The 13,928-nt window shown below is 48.5% G+C and overlaps 1 protein-coding gene across 5 annotated transcripts in view; it reads right to left on the bottom strand.

Annotated features, from left to right (window-relative positions):
- Window positions 1–13,928, bottom strand: part of CIC (capicua transcriptional repressor) — a 77,067-nt gene that overhangs the window by 49,235 nt on the left and 13,904 nt on the right. The gene's annotated exons all lie outside the window — the stretch shown is intronic.

The following is a 13,928-nucleotide window of genomic DNA, read 5'->3' as shown; positions in this document are numbered from 1 at the left end:
AACCAGGCCAAATGGCAAACTCAGCTCTGCTACATCTGAGGAATGCAGTATTTTCTCTGCTCCATTTCTCCCTCCATATTCCACAATCAGCCACTAGAGGGAGCTGCGAGACTGCTCATCTACAACTGTAATCGGGGAAATAAGGGGAAAATAAGTAAAATGAAAGTGAGAAACAAAGTATTTTAGAAAGTTTAATGTCCCTTCCCAGATACTTTACTGTACGTAGAACGAGCGCCTGACGTGCGGGTTCAGCCGTCACTCCTCCTCCTATTTTTTGGGTGTGACCCCCTTCCAGCACAATTGTGTCTCATGAGGTCGTGTGACTGTGACTCAGCGTCTGAGAAAAACAACCACACGACAAAATACGAGCGCTACGTCACAGGCGAAACATAGTACACACACAAAACAACAACTACAACAGCAGGGGTCTCGGGAAAGAGTGCTAGCGAGAGCGAGCGGGGGAAAAGAGTGCTAGCGAGAGCGAGCGGGGGAAAAGAGTGCTAGCGAGAGCGAGCGGGGGAAAAGAGTGCTAGCGAGAGCGAGCGGGGGAAAAGAGTGCTAGCGAGAGCGAGCGGGGGAAAAGAGTGCTAGCGAGAGCGAGCGGGGGAAAAGAGTGCTAGCGAGAGCGAGCGGGGGAAAAGAGTGCTAGCGAGAGCGAGCGGGGGAAAAGAGTGCTAGCGAGAGCGAGCGGGGGAAAAGAGTGCTAGCGAGAGCGAGCGGGGGAAAAGAGTGCTAGCGAGAGCGAGCGGGGGAAAAGAGTGCTAGCGAGAGCGAGCGGGGGAAAAAGAGTGCTAGCGAGAGCGAGCGGGGGAAAAAGAGTGCTAGCGAGAGCGAGCGGGGGAAAAAGAGTGCTAGCGAGAGCGAGCGGGGGAAAAGAGTGCTAGCGAGAGCGAGCGGGGGAAAAGAGTGCTAGCGAGAGCGAGCGGGGGAAAAGAGTGCTAGCGAGAGCGAGCGGGGGAAAAGAGTGCTAGCGAGAGCGAGCGGGGGAAAAGAGTGCTAGCGACAGCGAGCGGGGGAAAAGAGTGCTAGCGACAGCGAGCGGGGGAAAAGAGTGCTAGCGACAGCGAGCGGGGGAAAAGAGTGCTAGCGACAGCGAGCGGGGGAAAAGAGTGCTAGCGACAGCGAGCGGGGGAAAAGAGTGCTAGCGACAGCGTGCGGGGGAAAAGAGTGCAAGCGTGCGGGGGAAAAGAGTGCAAGCGTGCGGGGGAAAAGAGTGCAAGCGTGCGGGGGAAAAGAGTGCAAGCGTGCGGGGGAAAAGAGTGCAAGCGTGCGGGGGAAAAGAGTGCAAGCGTGCGGGGATAAAGAGTGCAAGCGTGCGGGGGAAAAGAGTGCAAGCGTGCGGGGGAAAAGAGTGCAAGCGTGCGGGGGAAAAGAGTGCAAGCGTGCGGGGGAAAAGAGTGCAAGCGTGCGGGGGAAAAGAGTGCAAGCGTGCGGGGGAAAAGAGTGCAAGCGTGCGGGGGAAAAGAGTGCAAGCGTGCGGGGGAAAAGAGTGCAAGCGTGCGGGGGAAAAGAGTGCAAGCGTGCGGGGGAAAAGAGTGCAAGCGTGCGGGGGAAAAGAGTGCAAGCGTGCGGGGGAAAAGAGTGCAAGCGTGCGGGGGAAAAGAGTGCAAGCGTGCGGGGGAAAAGAGTGCAAGCGTGCGGGGGAAAAGAGTGCAAGCGTGCGGGGGAAAAGAGTGCAAGCGTGCGGGGGAAAAGAGTGCAAGCGTGCGGGGGAAAAGAGTGCTAGCGAGAGCGAGCGGGGAAAAGCGTGCTAGGAAGAGCGAGCGGGGAGAAGAGTGCTAGCAAGAGCGAGCGGGGGAAAAGAGTGCTAGCAAGAGCGAGCGGGGGAAAAGAGTGCTAGCAAGAGCGAGCGGGGGAAAAGAGTGCTAGCAAGAGCGAGCGGGGGAAAAGAGTGCTAGCGAGAGTGAGCGGGGGAAGAGTGCTAGCGAGAGCGAGCGGGGGAAGAGTGAGCAAAAGAGGGGGAAAAATTGCAAGCGAGAGGGGGGAAAAGAGTGCGAGCGACGGGGAAAGCGTGCAAGAAAGAAAGAAAACGTAGTTAGGGTAAACGGACGAAAAATTGGAAGCAGAACACCTCCAAACATCTGCCCATTGATTGCAACGGGAAAACGGCGTACTGTTCCGACGGGCCGTTTTTTTTACGTGGCCATTTTGAAAAACGGCCGTGAAAAAGAAGTGCATATCACTTGTAGTCGTTTTTGGAGCGGTTTTTCCATAGTCAATGAAAAACGGTCGGGAAAAACGTGAGTTTGCTTATAAAAAAAAAAAAGTCTGAAAACAGCGCCGTATTGTCAGACGTTTTTGATTGTGTGCGCACATAGCCGGAGGGAGAGGGGGTGAGACAGGACACATCGTTGTACGCTCATTGCACCATCACTGTACACGGCAGCAAATGATCACTTCACAATCTGCTTCATGTCATCTCGTAGAATATTTAAAGAGAACCCGTCTCATTTTGTTCACGTATTCCTCAGGACGGGGGTCTGCGTGTTTTACCGTTTTTATTGTGATTGACTGACGAGGAGTCTTGAAACATTTTGGACTTGGAGCTGCTGGAGGTGAGAGGATCACGATGTTCCATTTATATAGCGGGAGAACTCCTTTATGAATGGACTGATCATTGGGATTTTGGAGTGAGAGGTGGGATTAACATCGGATCCTGTCCGCCAGCGCCGTCACCGGTATTGATCACGTTCGTCTTCCACTGACCTCTTGTCGATAAAGGATTGTACGACTGACTGATGGCCGCCCGCCGATTACAAGACCGGCGCCATACTACAAGAGATTATCAGAGGCAGATTAGGAAAAACATCATGTTCACAACTAGGAATTCCGTGCTACGTACTGACGGCTTCACAAATGACGGGTTCGGTCAGTACATCTGCAGGTGGTTGTCATACGCCCAGCCCAGAAATTACGAGGGGAAGTTCATAGGATAGTTGCTTTAGGATCAGACTCCAGTTTTGATGAATAACACGTGTAAAGTGACTGTTGTATATACTCAATTTTAGAACTCTGTGTCAGTTTTGACTGCTGTTCTGGCATTCTATTCATGAAACAGAGAGATCAGGATGAAAAAAAAAAAAAAAAAGATCCGGCCATCATAAAGGATTTAAATCTGTCCTGCAGAGCAGGGAATTGTGGGAGGACAGGGAATGGAATTTAAAATGGTAAGAAGATTACTTTGGGAGAAAAGAATCAAAAGATGATGACGGTCACCGGTTAGGAATGCGGCATCCAGCGAGTGCGATTTCCACGCAATGAAGACGACTGCTTTGTGTGCAAATGACGCTTGATTGGTTGACCCCACAGCTATTGCCCAATCAGGTTCTGGATGTCAAGAGTTTCCTAATTTGGCAAATTTTTGCCTTAAAGGGGTCGTCCAGTATTAGAAAAACATAACTGCTTTTATTAAAAAACAGCGCCCCCACCTGTCCACAGGTTGTTTGTAAATATGCGGTGAGATTCCATTCACTTGAACAGGGCTGAGCTGCAGTACCAGATACAACCCACAGACAGAGGGGCGCTGTTTCTGGAAGAAAGCAGCCATATATTTCGAATTCCGGGCAATCCCTTTAACATCTGGAGGAGGCAAGAGCGTGTGATCTTTAGGTCGGTCCTAATCCCTGGGATGGGGGATGGATAAATTCTGACCTACAGACATCACAGAGGATGGTCCTCCATGAGCCAAAGTGGGGAGCCCCTCTGCAAGAGCGGCTCCCGTTCTGGCAGACTGGACGTCCATGTACTACGTCTGAATGGCTGCAACTTTCTAAGGGGACACAATGTTTCCATTTCTCACTATTTTCAAGATCTCTGCTTGCGGTCAACCAGAGGAAATATTCTTGATTCTATTCAGAGGATGAAACCCTTTCCTGATAATTTCCAACTAATCACTCCTCTCATCTAAACTGCTCCATCTCCAGGCTGATACGTTTTACCTGCACTGATACAATGCAACAAACCAACAACCAAGACAGGAGAAAGATTTGTAATTTAATTTAGCTCACAGAGGACTGTCTAAACTGGATAAAATAGCAACAAACTCGCTGTTAGCAGTATTAGGAATGTAGGGGTTTTCAGCCTCTGGATGTAAATAAGAATGTTTCCATTCACTAACAGCAAGCAGAGATCTTGAACACATAGAATATTACAAATTTGCATAACTTATCAGTAAACCTTCTAGATTTAAATGGTAACTAAACTTTTAAACATGTCAGTGACAAGTCAGAAGTTTTGATCGGTGGGGGTCTGAGCACGGAGAACCCCAGCGATCGCTAAAAACGAAGCGCGATCGACGCGCTGTTATCATTGATCGGCACTCGTTACCGGGCAAAAATCTGCTGTGTAAAATCACCTTTAAATGGTTAATCCCATCATGTCCTTGATGATCAAGGCCCCTTTGACCGCTAGGGGTACAGTGCAACCTGCAGCCCTCCAGCTGGTGTGAAACTACAGCTCCCAGCATCCCCGACAGCAATCAGGGCATATTGGGAGTTGTAATTTCACCCTAGTTGGAGTGCTGCCGGATGCAAACCTCTGGCATAAAAGGGAAGGTCGTCCATTCAGCCTGACAAACAAAGCTGTAGCAAAAATAATTCACATTTACTACACCAATACCGCCCCCTATGGACAAAATTATAGATCTGAACTGGAATGAGATCTTTCCTGCCGCTCTACGGCATCCGGGATCTGCTAGGAAGCCATTCCATGAATCTGCCGCGCTTTACCCCCACAATGGCGCACAACATTATATTTCGGCATAGGCAAGGGATGTTCTAATGTGAGAAGGAAGTGTGTGTGTGTGGGAGTGCGTGATTAACCCCTTCACACCCAGCCAGCCGTACGATGAGGCAATGCCATGCAGCCAAAAGGAGTAACACAGTGAGGGGGAGGAAGTTGTACGATCAGATGACCGCCGGCGTCTCATAATCAACACCCATGTTAAACACCTACACGTCATTCCTACACATCATTACGTCCTACGCTTCCGGTCAGGCCCGGGCGCTGGCCAAGCAAGGCCATATCACGCCATTTTGTTACTAACGTCCTAGGAAGGAACGTATATATTTGTGTATATTTTAACCAGGAAAGCCCCTTTAATAGTGCAACTTAATCACTGTAAAAAAACGGCCATTTTCTAATATAATTTGTGTTTTAACTTCATCGTTTACAAGATCTCTGCTTGCTGGCAGTGAATAAAACATTCTTGTTTACATCCAAACCTGTGTGTTTGTTACAACTGTATTAAGTCTAGACCAGGGGTCTCAAACTCGGCCGGGTAAGTGGGCCGTATATAGAAAAAATGGGAAGTGGACGGGCCGCATTACTTTCAAATTTGATACAAAATGATTGTTAATCAATTCGTTATTTGAACTACTATAACACTATATACCGCAGTGCCCTCCGCAGATGCTGCCACAGTGCCCTCCGCAGATGCTGCCACAGTGATGTCAGGGGCTTGCCCAGAGCTGGAGTCCCGGAGCAGAGCCACTTCTAACTCTCTGCCTGGGATTCCAGCTCTGCTCCTGACATCACTGTCCATATATGGACAGAGATGTCAGGGGCAACCCCAGAGCTGGTGTCCCGGGAGGAGCGCTAGTAGGCTCTTCCTGGGACTCCAGCTGTGCTCCTGACATCACTGGGACTCCTGCTCTGGGGAAGCCCCTGACATCATTGTCGATGTATGAACAGCGATGTCAGAGGCTTCCCCAGAGTATTGCCTGTACTAGAGCTCTGCCCGGGACACCGATGTCAGGGAATTCCACAGAGTCTTGGAGCAGAGCCTATAGTAGCGCTCTGCCCGGGACTCCGCTCTGGGGGAAGACCCTGACACACTGTCCATATATGGACACTGATGTCGGGGAATTCCACAGAGTCCTGGAGCAGAGCCGATACTAGCGGCACTGTGTCCCGCGGGCCGCGTGCTTGAGACCCCTGGTCTAGACAATCCTCTTCCCCTTGCACATGTACGTAGATTTCATCCATTCGTAAATACGGTCTGTAAATACGGATCCAAAGTCATTTATAATCATCTGTAAACCCATCCGCATATACGAAACGTAAATACGGTCCGTAGTTCGTCCGTAATTATGGATCTGAAATTACGGACCGAGACGTATGCACGTCCGTAGCCGTGCGTAATTACGGAAGCGCCTATAGACTTCTATGGGCAGTCCGTGTCTTCATTACGAAAAAAAAAAAGGAACGTTCCACGGCAAAGATACGGAAAAGTGTCCGTAGACCATAGAAACGAATGGGTCCGTAATTATGGATGAAAAATACGGTTGCGTACATGGGCGAAATACATCCGCAGCAAAAATCTTACTCCAGTCCTTACAGATATTGTGCAGACTAGATAAATTGTAGCAAACCTTCATCAGCAAACAGGACTAAGTCTATGCAGGGGTTTCAGCCCCTGAATTTTAACAGGAATGTTTTCATTCACTGACAGCAAACAGAGTTTGAAAATAGTGATGCTTTGTTTGCTACAATGTATCAGTGTAATAAAACCTTATTATATAAAGCTCAATCGCTTGTACAATAAAAATCTTGCAACTTTCTAATATTTTTTGGGCTTGAATTTCTCATCCTTTTATAGATTTCTGCATGCTGTCAGTGAACAGAAACGTCAAACTGGTTATATTCAGATGCTGAAAATCCATCCTGATCATGTCCAACTGATACATGTGCGCGGCTTGTTCTTTAAATGTTTTAGAGCTCGCTCTGTTTCTTGACTGCAAGCAGAGATCTCAAATGGTCAAGGAATAGATTAGAACATTGCTAAACTTTTCTTTATACAATGAACAAGCTTTATTCACAGAACACCGGAAACGGCATTTAAAGGGGGTTTCCGAGATCGGCAAAAATCTGGCCAAGGCGGGAAACGACATAAATATGCATAGGTGACACGTAGGTTGGCATTTATGGGCAATCAAATTCAATGTCAACGCACCCGCCTGCCACTAGTAGCCAGTGACCTACGGGCACCGTGAAGGTCATTGAACATTAAAAACACTTAAAAATGGAATCTAAATCGGGTACATCTAGGGGCGGAGAATGGGAGGGGTGGTCCTCTCTTTCATGCTTTTTTTAGGAAACGGTCGCCCCGGTTACCTGTTGCCGAGAGACGGCTTTGTCACGGATGACGAGAACGAGGCTCCCTTAACCCCCACTCAGCCGCACAGACACCCACAGGGAAAACCGAGCAGCAGACGCTTATTATAAACTCATGTGTTTTTTTCTGCATGAACCGATATAAAGAGCGCGGCCGCGGGCACGTAGGACCAACGAGGAGCATGGCGACAATTAGAGCAGAAAGAAAGGTGGCCGCAGGTGTGTGCGCCATGAGAAAGCACTCGGAGCAAAGAGGTGAATAGATGAAGCCCCCCGTCCGCCACGTGTGGCACTCGGCGTGACCGAAACCATATTGTGGGCACTAAAGAGCCATGAGCCTGGCATATCATGGAGTATAGAGAGTGATCTTACAGCAGGCAGCAAAGCAAACCAGCAGCCATAAAGCATCGTAGTCATTTACATCAGTATTTAGAATAATGGTTTCCAACCTTTGGCGCCCCAACTACAACTCCCAGCATGCCACAGTTTGGAAACATATGTAAAAAAAAAAAAAATATTTTTGAATATACTTTGCATTTCAATTCCTCATCATTTTCAAGATCTCCGCTTGCCACCAGTGAATAGAAACATTCTGGTTTACATTCCGAGGATGGAAATCAATCCTGATTACACAGATGGATTATTAAAAAGAGAGCGCTCTAAAAACACTGTGCACCTGTGTGAGCAGGACATGTTTCCATCCACTGACAGCAAGTAGACATCTTGAAAACAGTGGGAAATTGATATGAATTTATAAAAAAACACTGGAGAAGGTTTCATTATACTGAGCGCGATCAGCCCCATAGAAACGAACGGAGCGGTGGCAGAGTATGCGCAGTACCGCTCCATGCCTAGGGGGCCTCCAGGAACGGCAAAGTAAGGCAAATCTCGTGATCGGTGGGGGTCCCACCAGTCAGGCCCCCACCGATCAGATTATTTTTATCACCTATCCTGTGGATAGGTGATAAATCATCATTATGGGAAAACCCCTTTAAGCTTTACACACATACAACCAGGAAATCCCTTTAAAGGGGAATTCTCATCATCAGCATTTCCGACATATCCACAGGATATGCCATTCATGACTGATCGGTGATGGTCCGAGAGCTGGAACCCCAACCTATCAGGATAACGGGGGTCCGGTGATCCTCCTTGTTTATGATTTCTGACTGCCGCCTCCGCTAAAGTCTATGGGAGTCAAAAGAAAATCTAAGCACTACTAAGGCTCTGTTCACATCATAGGAGCAGAACGAGAGTAGCGGTAAGCATCGGACCCGTTGAATGGCAGACACCAGCGGCACCCTTTGACTTTAATGGGTTCTGTTGGGTTTTCCGTCATGGTATCAGTCGTTTGGTTGCTAGACAAAGTAGCGCTGCATGCGGCACTATTTTATCCAGCAAAAATGCAGAAATCTGCGACGGAGGCTCTGACGCAAATGTGAACACAGCCTTAGGCCTCATTTACACGAGCGTGTGCGTTTTGCGCACGCAAAAAACGCTGCGTTTTGCGTGCGCAAAAGGCACTTAACAGCTGCGTGTGTCATCAGCGTATGACGCGCGGCTGCGTCATTTTCGCGCAGCCGCCATCATTAGGACACTCCGTTTGGATGTTTGTAAACAGAAAAGCACGTGGTGCTTTTCTGTTTACATTCAGAGTTTGACAGCTGTTGCGCGAATCACGCAGTTCGCACGGAAGTGCTTCCGTGCGACCTGCGTGGTTTTCACGCACCCATTGACTTCAAAGGGTGCGTGATGCGCGAACAGCGCACAAAGATAGGACATGTCGTGAGTTGTTTTTTTCAGCGGACTCACGCTGAGCAAAACTCACGGACTGTCTGATCTGCCCCATAGAGTAATATAGGTGTGTACGACACGCGTGAAAAGCAGGCACGTATATCACGCTCGTGTAAACGAGGCCTTACTCGGCTCTTCATATAGACTCCAACGAAGAGAGGAGCGCACAAGCACAGCCGCCGCTCCAGAGGGCCGCATGTTAAGTGCGGTGGCCAGGAATCGGCTAGTCGGGGGGTCACCAGACCTCCGTTCCGCTGATATGTCACGGTCCTAGACATGGGGGACCTGCAACCTATCAAGTCTATCCTGTGGAGGAGGGAATACCCCTTTAGGCCATGTTCACACTGAAGATGCTTCGTCGTATATCGGCGCAGACTCCATGCTGAAATACCAGTGAAAACCACTTAGAAAAAGCGTCCCAATGATTTTAATGGGAAACTGCCCCGACGGAGGAAATTGATATGTCACTTCTTAATGTAGTTTCTGCGCGAAATCCACATTGGGTCGCCACATGCAGATTAGCCCCATTCAATCTCGCGGACCTGCTTGCGGATCTGGGCTGTTTGGACTGCAAAACCGCGAGAAGGGGGGGGGGGGTCAGCCTCGGATTGCTGCCACGGCTTCTCAGCCAAATCCATGTCGGATTTTTCCACGTAAAAAAAAAAATTCTCAGTGTGTGAACTTGGCGTAGCCGATTATATACAGGATTGGGTATTTTCTCTTCGTACACGCAGCCGATATCATTTGGTCGCCACCAAGTCTGTGGACATAATGGCATGCTGGGAGTTGTAGTTGTATATATTATTTTACGTGCGGCTGGACACTCGGGCACGGCCGGGGTTAAGCGGTTGGGTGTGTCTCCTTCAGCAGAAGCGATGGGGTATCACGGTAACATACAGGGTCCTGTTGGTTCCTGCCCGCTTTGGGAAAGGCGGGTTGAGTATTAGATTCTAGTCTGGACAGGAGGCGGAGGTGGGGGAGGGGGTGGTGGACGTCTCATTCACAGCCAGTTCTCACGCAGAGGCCTGTAAAGAAAGCAGCTGATGCTCTGCCAGCGACGAGAAGTCCCACACAAGTCCCAGCGGGCACTCCGAGCGCTCAGGAGGAAGAAGAAATCATCCCAGCCACAATACTACGTTACTATACAAAATATCAGTGCAGCTGTGATAGAGAGAACGCCAGCTGTCCCCTGGCACCACGCGTACCGCCGGAGATAGATTTACCATATGTGCAAACTAGGCACGACGTGCTTATAGCCAGCGCCAGATGCCAATTGGGTGGCAACCAATATGGCCGCCTGATAAAGGTCGTCACCCAACTTTCCTACAATCTGCCTCTCCATGCAGCGATACATCCCCGGATTAAATATAAAAGATTAGCCAGTCAAATTTGACATTCAGGAGTCTGGAAAAGCTGAGTGACACCGCCAGTTGGAGTGATATGTAATATATAGTATAGAAGACTGACGGATTGTATCGGAAGATAGATCCATAACTTTGGCATAAGGACTATGACGCGAAGGGATAGATGACAGGGGGGCAGGCAACTCGCAAACCACCCCCTTCTCCCTTGGTCATTCTTTCGCCAGCGGAAACATGCCCGTCTATTGGTGTCAGCCATTTTATTAAGGGAGCACTCCGGACAAAAACGGATACATGGTTATACGTAGGGCAAATCCTAAAAGGAGCGGAGAATGACATACGGATTCAAAGGACCCCCCTGTGTCACGCACCGGTCCCGCAGGGCCTGCACTGGGCATAACATAGTATCAGCTTTGCCCTGAGTGTTCCTGGTGCTGCATGGCGACTTTGGCCACGCGTCTATAGCAACACCGTATATAAAGGGAAAATGGCAGCCCTGCGAACCCGCAAGTTGCCGAGACGGTCGCAAGAAATCTAAACTTGATGGATTTCTTGCGACGGTCCAGCCCCAGTCTCTCCAACGTGAAGGTCGTAACGCTGCCACATTCACTTACATTACTGCAATCCTCGGATCCGCGATGTGCGTCGCGGCCAAAGTCGCCGTGTAGCCCTCGCCTAAACAGTGTCTCAGGTTCTAGTAGGTGCATCTATGAAAACGATGTATTACGGTGTTTGTTTGATCTCGCCGCACAAGACTAAAGCATAACAGTTCCTTAGAGAACAGCTGTCAATCAGATTGAAGTCCCGCCCACATTCAGCTGCTCAGTACTGTAAACATTAGGAGCAATACACAAAAGTCGCCAGTACATTATATTTTAACTCCAATCCCTATTAGTCCTGCACCATCATAGTCTAATCTTTTCGGCCATCACCAGGGTGTGTAGGGCACGGAGATATAGGAGTATATAGGGCACGTTTTTCAGCACTCGTCAGTTCTCTACTATCCGTCCCCGACAGTAAAGTGAATATTACTAAGTGGAAGCGTCGTCCTCACTCTTAGCAGATAGAAATAGATATAATTAAGATAATTCGCCACGTATGGCGCCCGTACAGACACCTCATCTAGAGCGCAGGGAACTGAGAGATCTCATTCACACTTACAGACACCGTCAAGTCACATTCACAGCTCAGGGTCACAAGGTAGAAAAAAAAATGTCGAGGAGACGTCCGGGAACCTGCGAGCAGATGGTGCCGGAGAAAACCCGCAAAGGGTAAAGATGGCATTTCAAGGCGCATTAACCACCTACCTCAAGTAGACAGCGTTTCCCCCTAAAATACCTATGAAAGTCCCGTTAAATATTAGGGACAGTTGGGACGACAACCAATATGGCCACCATTACAGGTCGAATAGACTCCAGAATAGCAAATCTGCTTAGCTATACAGTAACGAGCGCTCGTCCCCATACATAGATCCTTGTGAAAGGAGCAAACGAGCGGTCTCATTGATCGACGCTCGTTCCCACGCCCCACGTCGGGCCGTGTAATATCACCTTAAATGTTCAATTTCCCTGCAGCGCCACCACAGGGGTGAACGAAGTATTACGCAGTTCTTATTGAAATCAGCGGTCTATCTGTTCAACGCAGGTCCTCCAGGAGCAAGAGGTGCTCTTTGTATCCACGATCTGCTCTGACTAATAGGGGAGAGTCCTAAATGTGGGGCCCCCTCCAATTTATTAATAGGACATCAGGAAAGGGAGGCAGTTTATGTGGCGCGGAAAGCCTTATACACAAGTTTAGGCGAATTATGTCCTATCAGAGATTCTTCTTGTCCATCCAGATCTTGGCTTAACTTTAACTTCGCTTCCTTTTCAGGTAATGGAAACTTTGCCTGTATGACTTTTTTTGGACTAAATTTTTCATTTGTCCAAGGAAAAACGCAGGGGAAATAGACGTATAATATAAATGGAGGAAGCCTGGAGTAAAAGAAGAGAAGGAGGACGCATGAAGGGTGCGATCAGGATAGCGGGATCTGAACTGCAAGGAAAGGAGCGCGACCAGGAGCTAAACCGGGGGCGGCCCTGCAGAATTACGATAGTTTCCGTGATCTGCTCTACAGCGTGGGCTGCGGTTACTGTCCAGTTATTCTGGGCCGGGGAGAGGCCGAGGCCATGTCCTTCCAAAGGAGTGCTGGACAGGAAGTCCATTGAGCGTAGGAAATAAACACCCCCCCCCCCCAAGGCGCAACTTCATCTCAATTACATCCAGTTCGGACACGCTGTATAAGAGGTCAGCATGTTCTGTTATACAGATAATGTAGTGATGGGGGGGGGGGGGGGGGAGACGGACGTTTCCAGACTTCCCATCAGTTGTCCCATTGAACAACACTACGGTCAGCTACATTCCAGCCTACCCTGAAATGGCTGATAAAACAGAACACTAGATGTTACACAGCACATTATTATATTCCTTTGTTACATGTAAAACCTGGGGGACAAACCATATGGCGGCCATCACAGCTACCGCAGAGCTAGTCACCCAGCTTGCCCACATTTGTGGATCCCAAATTTGCTCATCTGTACAACGGGAGTGGGGGGGGGGGGGGTCATTCACTCGTCTCGTCCTCCCCCCCCCCCCCCAAAATATCAGACGCCACTCCTAGATAGAAAGATAAATGTAAGATAGACAGAGAGAGATAGGAGGCTTAGCAATAGTCGCCTTTTTGCCCGAAACAGGGTGTCTCAGGTTCTAGCATGTGAGTCTATGAAAACTATGTATAATGGTGTTTGTGAACATTGATCTCTCCGCACAGGGCTAAGGCATAACCGTTCCTTAGAGAACAGCTGTCCATCACATTGAAGTCCCGCCCACATTCAGCTGCTCAGTACTGTAAACATTAGGAGCAATATACAAAAGTCACCAGTACATTTTTTTTTTCTTACAATACCCATTAGTCCTGCACCATCATAGTCTAATCTTTTTGCCCACAAATGGTGGCCATCACCAGGGTGTGTAGGGCACGGAGATATAGGAGTATATAGGGCACGTTTTCCAGCACTTATCAGTTCTCTACTTTCCGTCCACTGCAGAAAAGTGAATATTATTAAGTGGAAATGTCGTCCTCACTTAGAAGATAGAAATAGATATAATGAAGATAATTTGCAATAGGTTGTCACGCCCCGCCCACTTTCATTTGGAGGAATAGTTAACCACGGCTGTCAATTTTCCATTAGAAGTAACAACAAAAAACTGTATCAGGAGCAAAAACAGCCGGCAACATTTTTCTTATACATCCCGACAACTCTTGTCCTGTACAAGAACATCACCAACATCGTCATCCAATAATCCACCGGATACCACACATTGCATTTCAAGCCCGTTTCTCCCCGAAAACCAGGATCGGATTAAACAGGAAGAGTGATATAAAGCTATTGCCTATAACAACCAATCATATACCAGCTTTTCTAATCCTAACCAACACCGAAAGATAAAATCTCATTGGCTGTTAAAGGGAAACTCCACCTTTGAAGCAGCTTTGTTACATTTGGGAATTGCATTATGAGCATTTTCCTAATACTTTATACACCGATTACATAGATTGCACTCAAACACGCAGGGGTGATCTGGGTAAACATGGCAGAGCATCGGAGACATCAAATTTGC

Source organism: Rhinoderma darwinii, chromosome 10 (genome assembly GCF_050947455.1).
Source record: "Rhinoderma darwinii isolate aRhiDar2 chromosome 10, aRhiDar2.hap1, whole genome shotgun sequence".
In the NCBI taxonomy this organism is placed as follows: Eukaryota; Metazoa; Chordata; class Amphibia; order Anura; family Rhinodermatidae; genus Rhinoderma; species Rhinoderma darwinii.
This window is presented reverse-complemented; position numbering and strand designations above follow the sequence as displayed.